This window comes from Hypanus sabinus, chromosome 11 (assembly GCF_030144855.1).
Source record: "Hypanus sabinus isolate sHypSab1 chromosome 11, sHypSab1.hap1, whole genome shotgun sequence".
Classification (NCBI taxonomy): Eukaryota; Metazoa; Chordata; class Chondrichthyes; order Myliobatiformes; family Dasyatidae; genus Hypanus; species Hypanus sabinus.
Window position 1 is genome coordinate 10,940,388 of NC_082716.1, and position 22,106 is coordinate 10,962,493.

Sequence of the window (22,106 nt, forward strand, 5' to 3'; positions counted from 1 at the left end):
TTTGTGGCATCTGCTGCAATTATTGCCGTAACAGAAGGGAATATCATAGAGTGAGAAAAAGACCGTGTGATTATTGGAAAAGAGTGAAGCATCCCAGGGCAGTGAATTCAGGAAAACTGGTGTCCCAATTATGAACACAAAAGATAGTGCATATACTTGAAATCTTGAGCAACACACACAAAATGCTGGAGGAACTCAGCAAGTCAAGCAGCTTCCACAGGAAGGGCTAAACAGTCAACACTTTGGACTGAGACTCTTCGCCAGGACTGCAAAGGAAGGGAGTAGAGGTCAGAAAAAGAAGATGGGGGATGGGAAGGAATATAAGCTGGCAGGTGATAGGTGAGACCAGGTGAGGTGGAATGTGGGTAGATGGGGGAAAGTGGATGAAGTAAGAAGCTGTAAGGGTGGAGTAGGTAAAAGTCTGAAAAACAAAGAATCTGATAGGAGATGACAGTGGACCATGGGAGAAAGAGAAGGAGGAGGGGAACCAGACAGCTGAGGAGAAGGCAAGGGGTAAGAATGGGGAATGAGGGAGGGGGGAGAAATTCCCAGAATTTAGAGAAATCAATGTTCATGCCTGTGGTGAACTACATATATCTGTCTGGACACGCGCCCCCCCCCCCCCTCCGCTGACTGCTCCGGTGGCTCCTCCCACTGACCGTGGCTCCTCCCACTGACCCCGGTATAAAGGCGATTGGAGACACAGCCTCGGCCTCAGTCTCCAGGATGTAGTGTGGTGGTCAATTGCTGCTTGTTCTTTCTTCCAGTCAATAAAAGCCTATATCTCGCCTCACGTCTCCGAGAGTTATTGATGGTGCATCAATTTTATTAGCTGGAAGTTTAAAACATGGAAAGCATTTTACGTCCGGAAAAATTAGACGTTGATCCTCAAGACTCCGAAGCAGCTCTTGCCTTTGAACTCTGGCTTGCATGCTTCCAATCATACTTGGAACAGATTCCAGTGACTGAGCCTGCCACAAAGTACAAAATATTACTATCTAGAGTAAGTCCGAAAGTATTCTCCCTTATCAGGGACCTACCAACCTACCAAGGGGCACTGGTCGCCCTCAAAAGATGGTGCCTGCGGCCGGTGAACACCGTCTATGCAAGACGTCGCTTAGCGACGCGGCGACAGCGACCCGGTGAGTCGAGCGCCGAGTTTTTCCGAGCCCTAAAGGCACTCGTGTGAACTTGCGACTGCAAAGGACTGACGGCGGAACAACATGCAGAGCTGCTAGTACGAGACGCCTTCGTTACGGGGATCAGGTCAGTGTACGTGCACCAGCGGCTGCTGGAAAATGCCGATCTTACCTTACGCTCGGCGATCGAGACGGCCGACACGCTGGAGGCTGCTCTGCACAATGCTGACGCTGTCCAGCCGCGCAAACCCCCGCCGGTTCCGTGGACACTGCAGACCCCGCCAACCGCCAGCGAATTGACCTTGACTGCTGCCAATCGCGAGTCCACAAACTCCCCAAAACCGACCACAGCTGCTGCCAGTTGCAAGTCCGCGCAGTGTTACTTCTGCGGACTCGAAAAGCACCCCCGAGAAGTGACCTGCTCCAGCTGCAGGAAGAAGGGCCATTTTGCCAAGGAAGTCTGCCACTGGGACCATCCTACCAGCTTGGCTGACGTCCCCAGGGCCAACTGCTCCGGAAACATGTGAGGAGCAATAAATAATCCCCGCAGGTCGAGAGGGTTCACCTTCTACATGCGAACCCCCAGTATGCCTATGTGGTCTTACCTGATGGGCGGGAGGACATGGTCGACCTGGCGCCCGCAGGAGCAGCAGACCACTACCCCGAACACTCCATGGTAACTATGAACCCTGTACCTGAGGTGACACCGCGCACACCGAGCCCTACACAGACTCCTCATGACACTCCTATACCGGGCATTTCGTTTGCGCATATACCAGGTGCCTCGCACACACACGAGGGATCACTGACGCCTAATGGGCTGACACTTCGTTAGGCCGGAACCAGCACAACCACCGTCTCCGGTGCAATCACCACCGGCACCTGTGCAATCACAGCCGGTGCTACGTAGATCACAGCGACAGATTCGACCACCTGATAGACTTAACCTGTAAATATACTTGTAAGAAACTTCGCCCCATGGGGACTCTCTTTTAAAACAAAGGGGGGATGAATGTGGTGAACTACATATACCTGTCTGGACACGCCCCCCCCCCCCCCCCCCGCTGACTCTCCTGTGGCTCCTCCCACAGACCCCAGTATAAAGGTGATTGGAGCCTGAGACCTGGCCCCAGTCTCCAGGATGCAGTGTGGTGGTCAATTGCTGCTTGTTCTTTCTTCCAGTCAATAAAAGCCTGTATCTCGCCTCACGTCTCGGAGAGTTATTGATGGTGCATCAATGCCATCAAGTTATGATGGAATATGATGTAATATGAGCTGTTGCTCCTCCAGCCTGAGTTTGGCCTCACCATGCAGTAGAGGAGGCCGCAGACAGTCTAACTGAAGTGGCTAGCCACCGGGAGATCCTGACTTTTGTGACGCACATGAGCGAAGGTTATCCAATTAGTCATTGAAACTGGAGAACCAGAGAGAGAAAAAAAACATCAGACCTTGGCCTTGTTCTTGAAAATTTATTCCAAAGGAGCAAGATCTTTTTCCAGATTTCATTCTTTCAATTTGCTCCTTTGCCTGAGTTACTGCAAATTGTGTTGTGGGTTTAATGGGGAAAGGAAACACTTAATGCGCTGTGTTAAACCTTTAATGTGCCACTTTGTTTAAGGGTTTGTTCTTCCATTTCAAGCAGTTCCCTCATTGATAGGCTCCTGTCTAGAGCCCAGGAGGCATTTGCTTTAATGGAGATACTCTGATGTTATCAACACTGGGTATCTCGTGAAGCATTATGGTCGTTGCCTTTGATATTATAATTGATGTCTGATTTAATTCAGTTCCGGCAGAGTTCTTGCTAAATGCAGCAGTTCAGCAATAAACTTTAAAGTGATTTCTCCTCGATGTTGGAACCACCTTTAGGCCTATTACGAGCTTCTTTCAATTTCAGCTGGCAGTTTTCTGGCAAGTTTATTGCAAAACTCTTATTTTTATTCACTTTGTGTAAATAGAAAACAACATTGGTGTAGATGGGAGAGTTACGAGGACACAAGAGCCACATAAGTAGTCAGGGTGGTAAAGAAGGCATAGGGTATGCTCATAAACACCAGAGATCCTGCAAATCACAAACGCCAGTAAGTTTGCGAATGCTGGTGTAACACTTGCCCAACAGGCTGGTATATGTCTAGGGCGGGGGTCGGCAACCCGCGGCTCCGGAGCCACATGTGGCTCTTTTACCTCTGTGTTGCGGCTCCCTGTTGCTTTGGGAAATAATTGGTCTTTTGCAGCATCCACGCCCATGGGGGCCAGGTTGAGGGAGGCTTAAAAGCAAGGCTGTTTAGTTCAAATAAAGTTATTCGACTGCAGTTTACTGACTGCGTGAGCACACCGCTACAACGTGTTTTTATCGCTATTAATATACGTCACCACTGCCAGTACCTGACACCCGTCAGTGCGCGATTTCTTTAATTTTTCGATCCAAGGTAGGCCAACTATGGAGAATTCTAAAAAAAGAAAAGTGACTGAAGAAAACAGAACGTTTACTGATAAGTGGACAGATTCATTTGCTTTCACTGCTGACGAGACTGGTTTACCGGTATGCTTAATGTGCAATGAGAAACTACCAAACAAGAAATAGTCAAAAATCGCAAGACTTTTCCAGAATAAACACGCAGCCTTTGCTCAAAAATATCCGGATGGAGATGAGAGAGAAAAAGTCGTTTCGGAACTGATGCGGAAGGTTGATCTGAGCAAAAATCATTTCAAGCAATGGATGAAGTCCGGAAAACCAACGACATACGCTAGTTATATTGCCGCTCAGGAAATAGTCAGGCACGGGAAGCAGTTTACAGATGGTGAATATATAAAAGAATCTTTCATTAAGATTTCAGAACATCTATTCACGGACTTTAAAAACAAGAGTGAAATTGTGCAGAAAATCAGGGATATGCCCCTCTCTGCAAAGACTGTCAAAGACAGAACCATAAAAATGGCAGAAGACATCACAAGACAGCAAATTAAAGTCATCAATTCAGCTGTGGCCTACTCGATTGCCTGTGACGAGTCTCAAGACAAAGGTGATATTGAACAAATAGCGTTGTTCTGCCGGTATGTAAACTCTGCCGGGCCACAGGATGAACTGATTGAGTTGATACCTCTAAAAGACCAAACACGGGGGGAGGACATCTGTGAGGCTCTCTTGAATTGTTTAAGAGCCAAAGGAATAAAGACCACCCACCTGGTGTCAGTAGCTACTGATGGGGCACCGAATATGACGGGAACGCACAAGGGAATTGTGGCTTTACTGCAGAAGTCGCTGGACAGAAAGCTGCTGATTTTTCACTGCATCTTGCACCATGAGGCACTGTGCGCTCAAACATTTCCTCCGGAATGCACAGAAGTAATGGATGTTGTCATTCAGATTGTCAATAAAATAATGGCAAATCACCGTCAATTCCGTTTGTTACTGGACGAGCTGGAAAGCGCATATTCTGATCTGCTGCACAACAAAGTCCGGTGGCTGTCCAGAGGGGAGGTGCTGAAACGCTTTGTCGTGTGTCTGGAAGAAGTGAAAACTTTCCTGGGCAGCAAAGGGCTGGAAAAGCTACACTTCACGGTAAACATGACAGCACATCTGAACACGCTGAACACAGTTCTTCAGGGGAAAGGACGTACAGCCCTACACATGTTGGAGGAGTTTTGGCATTCGAGCGCAAGTTGACAGTGCTTGCCAGAGATTGACAGAAAGGCACTTTGTCTCACTTCCCCAATTTGAGAGAGTTCAAACAAGGTCACGACATGAGAATTTCGGACTATTTACATTCTGCAATCATTGCAATGCAAACATCATTTGGGAAACGCTTCTGTGAGTTCAGAGAGGAAAAATACACATTATCCTTCCCGGTCACTCCCCCAAGCATCGATTCATCTCTATTGAATACGACTGCATTGGCAGGTGTGAGTAAACCTGATCTTGAGATGGAACTGGCCGAAATAGCCGACAAAGACATATGGGTGTCCAAGTTTAGACGCTTGACAGCAGACCTTGAAGATGTTGCCCGTCAGAAGGCCGTTCTTGCTCAGAATCACAAATGGAGTGGTATTGAAAATCTCCTTAAACTGGACAAACTTGTGTTCGAAACATGGAATGTTATCCCCGACATTTATGTAAACATTAAAAAGTATGCGCTTGGAGTACTGTCGATCTTTGGATCCACATATGTATGTGAGCAGGTGTTCTCCAACATGAACTTTATTAAAAACAAACATCGTGCACGCCTCACAGATGACAGCTTGTGATCCTGTGTAAAGATGAAGGTGACATCATACAGCCCTGATGTGCAGATGCTGTGCGCTGAGGTCCAGGAGCAGAAATCCCATTAACCAAGTATGATACATATTTTAATTGCCTATTATTTTAGGAATATTCATATTTTTTCATTGTTCAGTGAAATAGTCCTTTGATTTTTCAGGTTGACAGCTGGCTGACGTTATTTTTGGTTTGCTGCTGGCGGAAAATTTAAGTTCAGCGTTTTTCATAAATAAAAGAAGGACTCAAATAGACGTTGAGTATTTTACTTAAAAGTAACCTTCAACCCAACGTCTTTTTTTCGGAGTTCAAAATGTTTTTGTTGCATGCAGAAATGTAATTTCGTTTTCTCTGCAGGAGTTCATCAATTTCATAAATGCAACACATTACAGTTTGTTTATACATAGCATAAGGGCAAAAAAAAAAACATTGTATGCAGTGTTATTTCATTTTAAATGTCAAACGGGTTTTGCGGCTCCCAGTGTTTTCTTTTCTGTGGGAAACGGGTCCAAGTGGCTCTTTCAGTGGTAAAGGTTGCTGACCCCTGGTCTAGGGGGAAAAGGAAATCCAGCCACACACCAACCCCACCTCCCGTACATGCAGGTGCTGTGAGAATCAAGTTTATGCCTCGCGCCCGCCCACAGTATCAAACCCACAACAAATACCGTTATGAAATACACTTTAAAGAGTTTACTAAAATTAACAGAGTATTAGGCAATATAATATATATGCAAGGGAAAAAAACAAAAAGGCGCCAACTTATCAAAGTTCAGTCAGTTTAGTGCACATCATTGGAGCTCAACCATCAACCATCCGACCCCTCGTCACTTACCTCCGACCTCCACATCTTCGCACCTAGGACCACGCCCAGTGGTCTTCCGAGCAGTGCAGCGCGCATCCACCTTCCTCGGCGTCGTCCTCCCGGTTCTCCACCAAAAGCCTGCGAAAAACCCCTCCCCCGAGTTTCCAGCCTCACAAGACAAAATAACATTCCCCATTGGTTAACAAATGAATACAATTACCATATCAACAAGAGTAAAGCAAAACAACTGCGAGCGAAACACTTATCAGACAAAGAAGCATTCCTACTCTTAACAAACCAAAAAAAAACCCATTTTGAGTAACATACACAGGACATGGTACACTGGAAATGCAGAGTAACATAACATGCCCAAAATGCTGGAGGAGCTCAGCATGTCAGCCAGCATCTATGGAAATAAATAAAAAGTCAGTATTTCGGGCCAATTCCCTTCTTCAGAACTGAGAATGATGGGGGGGAGGTGGGGGAGAGGGAGATGCCAGAATAAAAAAGGTGAGGGGGAGGGTAAAAAGAGGCTAGCTGGAAGGTGATAGGTCAAGTCAGGTAGGTAGGAAAAGTCAAGGGCTGGAGAAGAAAGAGTCTTCTAGGAGAAGAGAGTGGACCATAGGAGAAAGGGAAGGAGGAGGGGACCCGGGGAAGAGATGGGCAGTTGATAAGCAGTCCATCCACCACAAGTGAGCCTTCCTGGTAGCCAAACGTTTTAATTCCAATTCCCATTTCTGTTCTGCCATGTCAGTCCATAGCCTCCTCTTGTGCCAAGATGACGCCACCCTTAGAGTGGAGGAACAACACCTTATATTCTGACTGCGTACCCTCCAACCTGATGACATAAATATTGATTTCTCCTCTCAGTAGACAAACTACACACTCCCCCTTCCTCTGCACCCCACCCTGACCTTTTATCTTTCACCTACCTATCTCTTCCCCCGGGTCCCCTCTTCCTTCCCCTTCTCCTGTGAGATTCCTCTCCTATTGGATTCCTTCTTCTCCAGCACCTGACTTCACCCATCACCTTCCAGCTAGTTTCTTTCTCCTCCCCCTCCCTTTTTATTCTGGCATCTTGCCCCTTTCTTCTTAGTCTTGAGGAAGGGACTCAGCCTGAAACATCAACTATTTACTCATTTCCATAGATGCTGCCTGACCTGCTGAGTTCCTCCAGCATTTTGTGTGTGTTGCTTTAGAGATTCCGCAGAACCTCACATTTATCCCTGCAAGTGCTAGAAAGCCCACTTATCTCCTCCTTCACATCTATTCAGGGCCTCAAACTGTCCTTTCAGTTGAGACAACACTTCATCTGAGACCCTATTGGGGCATTCTATTCCATCTGGTGCTCCAGATATGGATTCCTCTACATTGGTGAGATCTGTTGTAGATTGGGGGACCACTTTCTTGAATTAGATTTCGCAGTGGCTGTCAGTTTTAAACCTAATCCCCATTCCCATGTCAGTCCATGGCCTCCTCTGCCACCGCAATGAGGCCTCTCTCAATTCGGAGGAACAACACCACATTCCATCTGGGTAGCCTCTAATCTGATGGTATGAACAGTGATTTCTCCAACTTCTGGTAATTTTCCATCTCTTCTTTCACTCTTCTTTAATTAACCACTCTTATCTTTTTTCTTCTCCTCACCTAATAATTACCTCCCCCAATGCCTCTCCTCCTTCTCTTTCTCCCTTTCTCCACTCTCCTCTTCAATCAGATTCCATCTTCTCCCTATCATTTCCCAGCTACTCACGTCATCCCCGCTCCTGCACCCACCCGGCTTCACCCATCACCTTCCAGCTTGTATTAACCCACCTTCTTCACCCTTCCTCACCCATCCTTTCTGGTCCTGATGAAAGGTCTTGGCCCAAAATGTTAACTGCTTATTCCTTTCCATGGATTCGGCCTGAGCTGATGAGTTCCTCCAGCATTTTTTGTGTGTTACACTGACCCCAAGGTCCTTTGCAACAGAGGCAGCCTGTCCTAAGGTTGGAGGCCTATCTGTGTGTGGATGGGAGGGCAGGAAAGGGGCTTGTTTGCTGCTGATCTCTTGATTAGATCTGTTGTTGCTGCTGCTGCTGCTTGTGTTGTTCTGCTGAACTTTGTGGGCATGCTGCGTTGGAATTGGAATGCCAATGCACGGCAACGCTTGTGGGCTTCTGCAGCACTTGCTAAGGTGCATCGGTTGTTAACACAAATGACACGATTCACTGTATGTTTGCCGAACACTTGTTGATGCACACTAGAATATTTTAAAAAGTATGTAATGTTGATGCTTTATAAAGCACTGGTGAGGCCTTAGTTGGAGCATTGTGAGCAGTTTTGGACCCCTTACCTAAACAAAGGATGTGCTGGCATTTGAGAGGGTTCAAACATTCATAAAAATGATTCCAGGATTGAAGAGCTTGTCATCTGAGGAGCATTTGATGGTTCTGGGCCTCTCTCCCTGGAATTCAGAATGCGGGGTAACCTCATTGAAACCATGTTGAATGTTGAAAGACCTAAATAGTGTGGAAGTGGAGAGCATGTTTCCTATGGTGGAGGAGTTTACAACCAGATGACGCAGCCTCAGATTAGAGGGGCATCCTTTTAGGACTGAGGTGAGGAGGGTTTTCTTTAGTCAGGGACTGATGAGTCTGTGGAATTCATTGCTACAGTCAGCTGTGGGGGTTAAGTCTTTGTGTATATTGAAAACAAAGGTTGATAGAATCTTGATTAGTCAGGGTATAAAGAGATATAGGAAGAAGACAGGAGATTGGGGCTGAGGGGGAAATAGACTTGCCCTGATGAAATAGTAGAACAGACTCGATGGGCCGAATATCCTAATTTTGTTTCTATATCTTAAGGTCTTATGGTTATGCCTCAATGATAACTGAATATAACTAGTTGTCAGCCCTCACGTGCACTTTTGGAATCTATCCTGGGCCAAACACATTGATGGAATTACAAACAGCGCACGGCAGCAGCTATCTTTCATTGGGAGTCTGCGGAGACTGTTGTAAGTCTCCAAAGAGTGTAGCAAATTTCTACAGACGTACCGTGGAGAACCTTCTAACTGGTTGCATTACCACCTGGTACAGAGGTGATGTTAAAATAGGTCTTGAATTCCACCCAGGATACTTGTTCATCTCTTCATTGCTGACTCCTCCAAACTGATCTGTTCCAGAAGGCTGGACAAGGTGACCATCCATGAGGTGGACTGAGGTCCATCTCATTCTCATTCTTGGATTACTGGTCGGTCCAGCTGGGTCCCCCACTGAACCCCACACTATATCCTTGCAGACAAAGCCAAATTTCTCCCCACTCACTGTCTATATATCACCAGGTATTGAAAGACTTTGTACTGTCCATAAATGGATTTGGAATTGGAATTTGTTTATTATTGTCACATGTACTAAGGTTCAGTGTAAAGCTTGTCTTAGCGCCCCGCTAATACAGATCCATTCATTACTCTGTGCACTGAAATGAGTAGTAGGTGGAAATACATCTCCATCAAGGCGCTCCCTCCCTCCACTAGCCTTGGGCAAATGTAGCACCTGCTTAGCCCTTGATCAGGGTTACTTGAAGCCATGGGAGCAGGTATGGTCGTATGAACAGCTGGTGTATATCACAAGTCCTAGTTATGTGTCCACTGACGCCAGACAGGCAATCTCTGAAGAGTATTGATGATGGCTGGGGCACCCGTCTTGAAAAGACACCGCCCAGAGGAAAGCAATGACAAACCACTTCTGTAGAGAAATTTGCCAAGAGCAGTCGTGGTGAAGACCATGATCGGCTACGTAATATGACAGGGTACATAATGAGTGAATAAATAAATGAGTATCCTGAGGTAGTCGAAGGGAAAATGCAGAATAAAGTGCAACAGTTACAGAGGAAGTGCAGTGCGGGTAGAGAATAAAATACAAGGGCTTAATAAGATAGATTGTGAGGTCACATGTTCAAAATATCAAATGAAGAAACTATTTAATAATCTTATAACAGCAGGATAGAAACTGTCCTTTGGGTATATTTAAAGCAGTGATTGATCAGTTCTTGATTAGTCAGGGCACCAAAGTTTATATGGAGAAAGCAAGAGAATGGGTATAATAAATCAGCTATGAGGGAATAGTAGCGATATTCTGAGAGGCTGAATGGCCTAATTCTGCTCCTGTGTCTTATGGTCTTATGATCCTTGAGCCTGATGGTACTTGCTTTCAGGCTTTTGTAATCTCTGCCCAATAGAAGAGGGACGAGATCTTGGATAATGCTGGCTGCTTTACTCAGGCAGTGAGAAGTAGAGGCACAGTCCATTGAGGGGACTCTTAGGGTTTAAAAGCTGCCCAGAGAAAATTAAAATATCTTCTAAAGTGTCATTAAAAATTAAATATAATTAAAATCATTTTCAAATCCCTGCAAATAATTAAAGATATTAAAGTGTAGAATAATATTTAGCTTCACAAATGGAATCGCTTCACAAGATCAGTGATTCCATTTATTTTATACTTTTAAATTCCCTTGTAGAGAATCTTATCAGATTTAATCATCCCTCTGAGCACTTTTTCCACGTATTTATTTCTCAGTAAACTATTTTCTCTCAAAGTCCAAGTCAAGTTTATTGCCATATGCACAAATCCATGGATGCACAGGCAATGAAAAATTTACTTGTAGCAGAATCACAGGCACATGATATTATGTAAGCACCCCTCACAAGGAAAACAAATTAAACATAAATGACGCACACGTTTACAGGAAAGGACACAGCTAGAACAAAACAAAAATAAGGACAGTCCATTATCATGCAGTCATCAAAGCAGTCAAGCATTGCTAAACTGTAGTGGTTAGGGTCGTGTGGGATGGTTCAAGAACTGAACAATTGAAGGGAAGTTCTCCAACCTAATGGTGTGGTACTTTAAGTGTAATGAGCACTTTGGGCCTGTGTGGGGCGCCAAAGAGCACTGGGCTCTCAAGCTTTTAGACCACCTGAATTGGTTAACTGTTGTTTAGCGACAATCGGTAATTGTTTAAAGTTCCTTGTGTTTTTCTCGAGTGACTCACTGTTTGTAATGCTGTCTCCTAGTGCCTTCTGTTTAAACTCATTAAGTTTATTTTGATAGGCTCAGGTTACTTGTATTGTTTAAATGGCTATCCAACCAGTGCTAATCACAGGGTCTTAGTATTGAGAATGTTACTTCGCGTGGTGTCACTTGTCACCATCCCTACCTCAGAGTCTGTCTTTCCTTCACACTTGAGTTCTGACGTTGCCAGCGCACGTTGTGACCTCAGGCTTCTGTACCTTCTGTCTGATGGTTGCTGTGAGAAGGTGGCATGGTCCTGATGGTGGGGGTCATTGATCAAGGATGTTGCCCCTGAGTTTGCACATCGGTGAGACTGGAGTTCAAGGCCCAGTGTTTGGTGATCTCCTTGATCTGGAATCAATGCCGAGGATCAAGGCCTGATGAGCAAATCGGAAGCCTGGAAGCTAAGGCTGGAGAGGCTGTGAATCTCTGTAAGTCCACTGGGGAGGTCAAAGCCCTGTGGGCCCACTGGAGGTATGTCTTGCTTTTAAAGGACTTTGTTTGTGTGTTATTTATTTATTTATTTATTCTTTATTTATTGAGATACAACATGGAATAGGCCCTTCAAATCACACAGCCCAGCAACCCCCAATTTATTGTAGCCTAATCATGGGAAAAGTTTCAATGACCAATTAACCTATCAACTGGTATGTCTTTGGACTGTGGGAGGAAACTGGAGCACCTGAAGAAAACCCACGCACTCACGGGGAGAAAATACAAACTCCTTACAAAGAGCAACAGGAATCGAACCCTGTCTCTGTACTGTACACCATCGTGCTAACTACTACCCTACCATGGGGGGGGGGGGGGGGGGGGGAGGGATGGAACTTTCTTTCGCTGTTGCTGTTTTGTTGCTTGCTGCATTCTGTGCTGCTCTGAAAAGTATTGTGTGCATGCTATGCTGGCTCCAGAATGGAAGACAACACTTGTGGGCTGCCCCCAGCAGACCCTTGGGTGTGTTGACTGTTAATGCAACCAACGCATCTCACTGTATGCTTCAATGTAAACATGACAAATAAACTTGAATCGTGAATCAGTGCTTATTAACATTCTTTACTGTAGTCATCCTGCACATGAAGCTAAGGATTGGACCAGAATGGCAGACAGACCCTTTCCGCTGCATGTCAGTTCTGAATCTACATACAGAATGGGACGTCCAGTCTACTGAGGGATGACTTCACTTCAACTGTGCTTCCTTTTCTAACCATGTCCATACAGATCTCTGGGACACACTGTATCCAAAATGCCTTAAGGTCTCTGCTTCAAGATTCAAGACTGTTTATTGTCATTCTTCAGTGCACGAGAATAAAGGAGAATAAAATAATAGTTACTCTGGATCCGATGCAGCTTGAAGAAAATAGAATAAGTGTAAAAAACACAATAATTATAAAAGCAGCCCTATAAACCACAATGTACAGGTGGCTGTTTGAGTGTGGCCACATATACATAAGATAGCATATATACATAGTCTGACTGTATGTCCATAAAGTGATGCTAGGCACAGGTGTATCTGTGCATAAGGTGACTCTGACAGGAAGTGGTAAAGTAGTGGTTGTGGGGGACTGTGATGGGATGGATTGTTGATCAGCCCTGACCCTTAGGGTTTCCATACTTTGTGGCTGCCTGCAAGGAGACGTATACACAGGGTTGTATAACATATACATACTGCAATAATAAATGTACTCTGAACTTTGAGGTGCTGGAAATCCGGATCAACACACACAAAATGCTGGAGGAGCTCAGCAGGTTGGGCAGCATCTATGGAGAGGAATAAACTGTTGGCATTTCAGGACAAGACTCTTCATCGGGATTGGAAAGGAATTAGAAATAAACCAGAATAAGAAGGTGGTGGGGAGTGGAAGGGGTACAAACTAGAAGGAAGAAACTATGTTTACAAAGTAAATTTATTATCAAAGTACATATATGTCACCACATACGGCTCAGTGATTCATTTTCCTGCAGGCATTTTTGAGTTTAATGATCCTGTCATGTATTCTACATAGCCTCTTCTCTAATGGGTTTGGGACAAACTGTCCATGAGCAGGCTGGGTAGAACACTTTATGATGTGCTAGCCTTTCTTCTGGCACCTTTCCAAATGTATGTCCGTGATGAAGGTTAGGCTGGTGCCGGTGATGCATTGGGCAATATTTTCTACCAGTTGTAGAGCCCACCTGCAGGTGGGTCATGGCCTGCTTATAACATGGGGGTGGGAACAGTTAGAAAAAATAAATCGATCCTGAGTAAAGACTGCTGAAGAAATGATCAATTCTGCTGAACTCTAGGCAGAGAAGAAACTGCTAACGACTTCATGCCATCCTGAGGAGCGTACCTATTCAGAACTGATTATCATTTGTCGCAATAATTTAATTAAACAGTGTCACAGTCACTAAAGACCACTTAGTATTCGTCTTGGGTTAATTTCCACACCATGGTTACTGAACTGTCACAAGGAATTTCACGGAAAATAATCTTAATTAATAGAGAAGATATGTAATATACGTTTTTAAAATGCGTCCCTGGAGGTCTCCATTTACTGTGTAATGACCGAGCACATCATTTAAAACAATCAGTTATACTGATATTAAGGAATAGGAAGCAATTCAGACACACAGGTCCACTGCCAAGAGCACCCATGTCAGATGGAACATAGCTAAATGAAAAGATCGCTCTACACTGCACTTCTCATCCCACCTTGGTTTCCAACTGCCTTTTCCCCCTATGGAGCATTTTATTTGTCTTATTTTCCTCACTCTCTCTCTGAGGAAGGCTGAAAGAAAAAACTTTACTTTTGAAAGAAAAACTAGCATTTATAAATAAAAGAGATTCTGCAGATAGCTGCTGGGAATCCAGAATAAGACACATACAAACTGCTGGAGCAACTCAGCAGGTCAGGCAGTACCAATGGAAAGTAATAAACAGGCCGAGACCATTCAGCAGGACTGGTGTAGGGCTTAAGCCCACAATGTCGCCTCTGTATTCCCTTCATCAATGTTGTCTGACCTGCTGAGTTGCTCCAGCATTTTGTGCGTGTTTCTCAGCATTTATGAAGCACTTTTTTGGGCTCCAATCTATACCAGTGTGAATTACAGCCAATACAATAGCGTCATAGAATCATACAGTACAGAACCAGATTCTTTCCTTCCTGCTAATCTCAGTTGTCCCTTAACACTCCAAGCCCCACCCCTCTATACACCTACCCACATTGCCTCTTAAAAGTCACCATTGTACTCACCTGCATCACCTCCTCTGGCAGCTCATTCCACCTACTAATTACCCACTCCGTAAACAAGCTATATTTCAGGTTGCTCGTTAAATCCTCCTGTTCCTGTGCCCTCTGATTTTCCACAACCCAACCCTGCCCATCCACCTGGGAGACTGGAAATTTGACCGAGTCGTCAAATATCAATAATGACGTACTCATTGTCAATAAGACCAAAGAACTGATGGTAGACTTCAGAAGAGGGAAACCAGAGGTCCATGAGCCAGTCCTCATCAGAAGATCAGAGGTGGAGAGGGTTAGCAACTTTGAATTCCTGCATGTTACTATTTCAGAGGATCTGTTCAAGACCAAGCACAGGTGTACTATTGCGAAGAAAGCATGGCAAAGCCTCTATTTCCTTATGAGTCTGTGGAACATTCGGCATGACATCAAAAGCTTTGACAAACTTGCATAGACGTGTGTTGGAGATTGTATTGATTGGCTGCATTATAGCCTAGTATTGAATGCAAAATCCCAGGAAAGGTAGTGGATTAGGTCTAGTTCATTAGGGGTAAAGCTCTCCCAACTACTGGCTATATCTACAAGAAACGCTGTTGTTTGAAGGCAGCATCTATTTGTCAGAGATCCTCACCACCCAGGCCATGCTCTTTTCTCACTGCTACCATCAGGTAGAAGGTACAGGTGCCTCAGAACTTGCACCGCCAGGTTCTCGAACAGTTACTACCCCACAAACATTAGGCTCTTGAACAAAGCGGATAACTTCTCTCATTTGCCCATCTATTGAGGGGTTCCCAAAGCCGATGCTCTCACTTCAAGGAATCTTTTATCTTGTAATCTCATGTTCTCATTATTTATTACTATTTATTTATATTTGGATTCACACAGTTTGTTGTCTTCTGCACTCTGGTTGATCTTTCATTGATCCTGTTATAGTTATTATTCTATAGATTTGCTGAGTATGGCCACAAGAAAATGAATCACAGGGCTGTAGTTGGTGGCATAAGAGGCCATCGTTCATATTCCTACAGTCCAAAGAATAAAGATCTATTGTTTAATTTATTAATTTTATTTAGAGATACGGCACGGTAACAGGTCCTTTGGCCCAATGAGTCTGTGCCACCTATTTATACCCATGTGACCAATTAGCTTACTCACCCATATTTCTTTGGAATGTGAGAGGAAACTAAAGTAACCAGAGGAAACCCATGCTGTCCCGGGTAGAATGTACAAATTCATTACAGGCAGTGGAAGGAATTGAACCCGTGTCACCAGGGTTGTAACAGAGTTATGCTAACCATTACATTACCCTCTGGCCAATCTCTCCGAAAAAGCCAGGCCCTTTAGGCCAGGCAGCTTCCTGGTAATCCTCTTCTGCACTATCTCCAGCTTGACTATGCCTTTCCTGCACGAGGGTGAGCAAAAGTGTTCACAGTACTCCACGTATGAAATATTGCAATGTAGGAAACAGGGCAGGCTATTTGGGCACGGAAAGCTTCCACAAACAAAAATTGCCACAAACTGGTCTCAGCAGTGAAGCCGGCTGTGGACTGAGCAATCAGTTTGACAGTCATTTGAGTTCTATGAACTATTGCCATCGAGAGTTCCTTGTTGCTGACCTTTCCAATTCCCTTCCCCATTCCCACATCGACTTGTCTGTCGCCTGCCTCCTCCACTGCCAGCATGAGGACAAAATCAAACAAGCGAAACAGAATTTCCTATCGCACTTGGGTTGCCTGTAACCTGATGGCACGAGCACTTCATGTGACTTATATATTGTGTATGCTTCAGTATACCCTCACAATGTCCAGTGTGTGTTGCTTTCACACTGTGTGTGTTGCTTTCGAATGGAAGGGTTTGAGACATTGAGACTGTCTAGCCAGGTGGTGATTTATAACATCATTTCTGCCCTTGGATCACAAAGTGAGGTAGAGTCTGAGTCAGAGTACAAATCAGAAGGATTCCTGGGAGGTCTCTTTATCTCTCTTTGCCTTGGTCCAATTAAATTACTGAAGTCATGGGTAATTGACTAATTTTACTGCAGTCTTCATGTGTGACTTAAAGCATCAAGATAATTTGCTGACAATGAAGTAGCAACATCTCTGTAACAGCCTTCGCATACTGATAGACCCCTTTTCACATTTTAATGTGTTGTGGATAATGAGCCGTCTGTGTTCCCTGGAGAGTTTACTGTTCCGGTGGGTTCCTGAACAGATCCTCTGGCACTGTTCTCTGTGAGCGTGACCTAACCTGCACAAAGTCCTCTGCACCCTTCAGCTGTCTGCTCGTTGCCCTGTGCTGAACATTGAACACAGAACAAGGAGTATGCGGCATCCATCATGAAGGGCCCTCACCTTCAGGGACATGCCTTCTTCCCGCTTCTACCTGAAGACCCACACTCAATGGTTGATGCGCAGCTCCTTTCTCCTCTGTCATCTGATTTCATGGACTCATGAACGGTATTTTTAAACTCTTTATTTTTTGTAATTTATAGTTATCTGATGTCTTTACACTGTACTGCTGCTGCAAAACGACAAATTACACATCGGACAGTGACAATGAGCCTGTTTTTGGTTCTCATTCTGATTCTGATTGAATACTGAGCATGGAACACAGAATTCAAGATTGTTTAATGTAATTTCCGGCTAGGTGAGGAGAGGTGAGGGCCTCCGTCAGTCAGAGCTGACCATGGATGTTAATGTAAGAAATAGGAGCAGGAGTAGGCCATCCGGCCCATCGAGCCTGCCCCACCATTTAATAAGATCATGGCTGATCTGTCCATAATTTCAGCTCTATCTACCTGCCTTTTCCCCATAACCCTTACTACGTAAAAACCTATCTAACTGTTTCTTAAATATATTTAGTGAAGAGGCCTCAACTGCTTCCCTGGGCAGAGAATTCCACAGATTCACCACTCACTGGGATAAACAGTTTCTCCTCATCTCCGTCCTAAATCTTCTGCCCTGAATCTTGAGGCAATGTTATAGATATTGCATCCTAGCTGTCTAGATACGCAAGCCTGGGCAGTACAATATGGGGAGCAAGCCATTGCCCATGTAGCAAGCTCCCCCTCTCCACACATCTGATGAACCCAAAGGAACGGCAGAGACCGATACAGTTTGGTACCAGTGGTGTTGCAGGAGTTGCCAGTCAACATTGAACTCAATGTGGGGCTGCTCCTGATTTTTCCCTCGGGGTTTACTCCAGAAGCCTTCCTCATGAGTGGGTATAAGGCACTCCAAGGCATCCAAGCATCCAAGGCAGCAGAAGTTTGAGATCAGAGTTTTCCTTCTCCTAGATGAGCTGCCAAACACAGCTGATGAGCCCCATCTGCCCGACGCAACTGGTTTTAAGGAACCAGTAACCCACCTTTTCCCCTTCTCCTGTCAGTAGAAACGGTTCTGCTGGGCTTAGTAGTTAAGCCACATGTGAAGGCCAGGAGCTGCACTTGGTTGTCAGAGGCTATTTGAGGTGCATTCCTTGGGAGAACTTAATAGGCAGTAGGAGCTTGTCCCCATTACCACCCCCTGGCTATAACAACCATTTTCAGTACACAAATGCAAGGGAGAACAAAATAATTGTTACTCCGAATCTCATGCAGCACAAAATATTTACAATAAGACAAACAGTACAATAATACTTTAAAAAAGTACACAATAAAGACATATTCCCAGTCCTGTTTCCCTCTCACACTTTCTCTTCTTACCTGCCCACCGCCTCCCTCTGGTGCTCCTCCCACTTCTCTTTCTTTCATGGTTTTCTGTTCTCTACCATCAGATTTCCCTTTCTCCAGCCCTTTATCGCTTTCACCAATCACCTTCCCAGCTCTTTACTCACCCCACCTACTCTCCCGGCTTCATCTATCACCGACCATCTTGTACTTCTTCCTCCAATCCCTCCATCATCTTATTCTGAGTTCTCCCCTTCCTTTACAGTCCCGATAAAGGGTCTTGGCCCAAAACATCAACTAGTTACTCTTTTCCATCAAAGTTGCCTGGTCTACTGAGTTCCTCCAGTATTTTGTGTGTGCCTTGATTTATAAAGCTCCTTTAAACTTCTCCTATCCCAACTTCAACTCTAACACACACAGCGGTGATAGGTTAAGGGTGTAAGGTAAAAGGGGAACATAAGGGTGATTTTTGTCACTCGAAGGTTGGCTCAAGTATGGAATAAGCTGCCAGCCAAAATGATAGGTGTTGATTTGATTTTAACATTTAAAATAAATTGGATGGGTATCTGGATGGGATAGGTATGGATTACTATGGTTTGAGTGCACATCAATGGGACTAGGCAGTTTGAATGGTTTGGCATGGTCTGGTTGAAGTGCCTATATCTGTGCTATGCTGTTGTATAATTCTACAGTACAAGGCCCTTGGCATCCTTTGTTTGCTAACCTATATAAACACATCCCACGATCAATCTGACACATCCCTCCCTCACAACCCGTAACCCTCTATTTTTTCTTATGTCTGTATGTTTATCTAAGAATCTTTTAAATGTCCAACTTATATCTGCTTCTACCACTACCTTGGCAGTGTGTTCCAGGCACCCACCACAGACATGACCTCTAAATGTCCTTCTACTCACCTCAAACAGATGTACTCTGGTATTGGCCATTGCTCCTGGGAAAATGATGTTGGCTGTCCACTAGTTACCTACATCTCCCATCACATAATCCTCCTCTATCAAGTCACCTCTTATCTCTGTCACTGCAAGAAGAAAAGATCTTTCTCACTGCCACTTCTCATAATCCTGGCAGCATCCCGGTAAATCTCCTCTGCACCCTCTCTAGAGGTTCCACATTCCTCCCATGATGAGATGACCAGAAATGACCACCATATTCTATGTGGTCATGATATTTTATAAAACAGAGTTTTATAGATCTGCAATATTACTTCGTGTTCTTGAATTCAGTCCCCCAACTAATGAAGGCAAGTACACCATACACACAAGCACTTCTGCAGAAGTTGGTAATCCAGAGAAACACACACAAAATGGTGGAGGAACTCAGCAGGTCAGGCAGCATTTATGGAAATGAATAAACAATTGACATTTCAGGCCGAGGCCCTTCATCAGGACTAGAATGGGTGGGGAAAGATGTCAGTGTAAGGTGAGAGGAAGGAATTAATAAATCGAAATGACTGAAGGATATATAATAATCTCAGTGAGCAACATGTAAGCACTAAGCTTGGAGTTTAGGAATTATTTCTGATGATAGTCTAGACTTCCCACCATATCAGTAAAAATACAGATATAGCAATACACTTAAGTTTCAAAGTTCAAAGTAAATGTTTTATCAAAGTACATATTTGTCACCATACACAGCCCTGAGATTCATTTTCTTGTGGGCATACTCAATAAATCAAATAATCACAGTAGAATCAATGAAAGACCATACTAACAAGATGGGCGGATAACCAGTGTGCAAAAGACAACAAATTGTGCAAATACAAAAAGGAAGAAATAATAATAATAATTACAAAGACTCAAAGTACATTTATTATCAAAGAATGTATAAGTTAGCTTTTTTGAGATTTGTTTGCTTCCAGGCAGCCACAAAGCAAGAAACTTGAAAGAACCCAATATAAAACATAAAGACCAATGCACAGAGAAAGAGAAAAACACACAAATCTTGCAAACAATAGAAATGAGTAGCAACAGCGCTCAGCACTAAATTGAGCAATAAATATCGAGAACATGAGATGACACGTCCTTGGAAGTGAATCCATAGGTTGCGGGAACGGTTCAGTGATGGGCAAATGATGTTGAGTGAAATTTTACCCATCACAGACACATCTCTCTCTGTGTTTTAAGTAACACAGGCAAAATGTTGGAGGAACACAGCAGGTTAGGCAGCATCTGGGGAGAGGAATAAATGGCCTTAGACTACTTGGACAACACAAATACCTATGTCACGATTCCGTTCATTGACTATAGCTCAGCGTTTAATACCATCATTCCCATAATCCTGATTGAGCAGTTGCAGAGCCTGGGCCTCTGTACCTCCCTCTGTAATTGGATCCTTGACTTCCTAATTGGAAGACCACAATCTGTGGGGATTGGTGATAATATCTCCTCCTTGCTGATGATCAACATTGGTGCACCTCAGGGATGTGTGCTTAGCCACTGTTCTACTCTCTATATCCATGACTGTGTGGCTAGACATAGCTCAAATACTATCTATAAATCTGCTGATGATACAACCATTGTTGGTAGAATCTCAGATGGTGACGAAAGGGCATACAGGAGTGAGATATGCCAACTATCAGGTAAGAGGTACAGAACCATGAAGGCACACACTCAGCAATTCAGGAACAGCTTCTTCACCTCTGCCATCTGATTCCTAAATGGGCATTGAGCCCGTGAACACTAGTCACTTTTTAAATATATATTATTTCTGAGTTTTGCACGATTTTAATCTATTCCATACATGTATACTGTAATTGATTTACTTTTTTATTTTTTTTCTTCTTCTACATTATATATTGCATTGAACTACTGCTGCTAAGTTAACGAATTTCATGACACATGCCATTGATAATAAAGCTGATTCTGATTCCGATTCTGATTCTGAAACAGCCGACTTTTCGACCCAAGATGCTTCACCAGGACCGGAAAAGAAATGGGATAAAGCCAGAATAAGAAAGTGGGGGGATGGGAAGGAGTACAAGCTGATAGGTAGTGGGTGAAGCCAGATGAGGGGAAAATGGTTGGGTGAGGAATTGGGGGGCGGGGGGGGGGGATGAAGTAGAAGACTGAGATTAGTGGAAATGGTAAAGGGCTGAAAAAGAAGGAATCTGATTGGAGAGTGCACCAGACCATGGGAGAAAGGAAAGGAGGGACACTAGAGAGAGGTGATAATCAGATGAGAAGGGGTGAGAAGGGAGCCAGAATGCAGGATGGAAAAAAGAGAAGGGGGAAGTGGGGAGAAATTTCCAGTTAGAGAAATCAATTTTCATGCTGTCAGTTTTGTATCTCCAGTATCTGCAGAATCTCCTGTGTATATGTGTGTGTTTTACATACTTTTTTCAGTGCACACTGTTGAGAAGCCTTGGGTCAAATTCTTTCTGCAGTAATTGATACTTACGTACACAAACTGAATAATCATCACTAATATAAACTGAAAGCTAGCAATGACAAGATCACGATGCAAACTTGACTGAGGCCAGAGGCTGATTTACTGAATGGCTGACCTTGAGGGAAAGAGCATATGACAACTTTGGGCTCCACATTCCAAGAGTCTAGTCGACATTTCTGGCATGTTCTCCTCTCACTGCTGCCATCAGGGAGGAAGTACAGGAGGCTTAAGTCCACACAACCTGGTTCAGGAACAGTGATAGTTCCTCAACCTTCAGGCTCCTGAACTAGAGTGAATAACTTCACTGACTATAATCCAAAACTGACTCTACAACAAATAAACCTCCAAGGACTCTTTTGAACCCACATCTGCTGTATTTACTTTTATTTGCACAGTTTGTCTTCCTTTCCACATTGGTAACAGAACTCTTTCTTTTTGTATAATTTCATAAAATTTCCATGGACCCACTTTTAAGGACTCAGCAACCCATGACCTCAGTATTATTAATCTACTATTAATTTTTTTGTTTTTATTATTATCAGTATTTGCAGAATCTTTCTTCT

General features: G+C 44.1%; 1 long non-coding RNA gene across 2 annotated transcripts in view; it reads left to right on the forward strand.

Moving 5' to 3' along the window:
* The window catches only part of LOC132401535 (uncharacterized), a 59,980-nt gene that overhangs the window by 15,606 nt on the left and 22,268 nt on the right, over positions 1-22,106 (forward strand). Inside the window, exon 1 of one of the 2 annotated variants that reach the window (XR_009514603.1) lies at positions 16,748-16,924. The exons of the other annotated variant lie outside the window; for it this stretch is intronic. This is a non-coding gene — a long non-coding RNA (uncharacterized LOC132401535). Of the gene's footprint in view, positions 1-16,747; positions 16,925-22,106 lie in introns of those variants that run through there. 2 annotated transcript variants of the gene reach the window in all.